This window comes from Neomonachus schauinslandi, chromosome 2 (genome assembly GCF_002201575.2).
Source record: "Neomonachus schauinslandi chromosome 2, ASM220157v2, whole genome shotgun sequence".
Classification (NCBI taxonomy): domain Eukaryota; kingdom Metazoa; phylum Chordata; class Mammalia; order Carnivora; family Phocidae; genus Neomonachus; species Neomonachus schauinslandi.
In genome coordinates, this window is record NC_058404.1 from 99,678,838 (window position 1) to 99,679,682 (window position 845).

General features: G+C 39.4%; 1 non-coding gene across 1 annotated transcript; it reads right to left on the reverse strand.

The window, feature by feature from the left end:
• Nucleotides 1-500: 500 nt before the first annotated feature.
• On the reverse strand, nucleotides 501-604 carry LOC123324177. Its single transcript, XR_006539667.1, has one exon. It is a non-coding gene; the product is annotated as a U6 spliceosomal RNA (small nuclear RNA).
• Between the last annotated feature and the right edge of the window lie 241 nt (nucleotides 605-845).

Here is an 845-nt window from a genome sequence, read left to right on the forward strand (position 1 = left end):
CTTTCAGTTCTGTTCTCTGATAGTTACTTATTCTATCTCCTTTCTCTAAATTATACAATCTAATTGCTTCCTCCCCCCACCCCCCAAAAGAGAAATCAATTCTTATTCCCAAATGATGAAAGTGACGGGCCAATGGGCATGAAGACATAAACAAGCCAGGGCACAGATCAAGCTGGCTACATTTGATTTTTAGAACTTCCCCTCAGCAAAGCTCTATGACTGATCAATCTCAAAATTACCATTAGGTTTGCTTTGGTGATTTTGAAATGTATTCAAAGGGAAATCAGAATAAATTAGAACTGACTTTCTTTCACAAACAATACACTGTCGCTCCACTGAGAATTTAGGAACCGGGGTCAGACAAGAAGACTCACATTGTTTTGAACCAAGTGGGATTTTATGTACAGTGCTCTGAATATGTTAATTGGACAGCAGACTAACTGGGAAAAAGGAAAAGGAGAAAGATACAAGTCAATTTTTCTTCTCTTTCTTTCTTTTTTAAAAATATGGGACATTTCATGAATTTGCCTGTCCGCTTTGCACAGGGGCCATGCTAAACTCTGTGTTGTTCCAATTTTAATAAATGTGCTGCTGAAATGAGCACAAGATAATTTTTCAACATCTGTCTCTGGATGGAGAATCATAAGCTGGGCCCCATAACTTTTTTTCCCTAGAACTGCGCCATACATTCCTTGAATTGTCTTAGACTGGTCCCCACTGGAAAACAGTTCAAAACCCTTAGGTTTTTATGTTTTGTTTTAATTTTTATTTAGAGAGACAGAGAGATCAGGGGGATGGGCAGAGAGAGAGGGAAAGAACCTCAAGCAGACTCCCCGCTGAGCCGG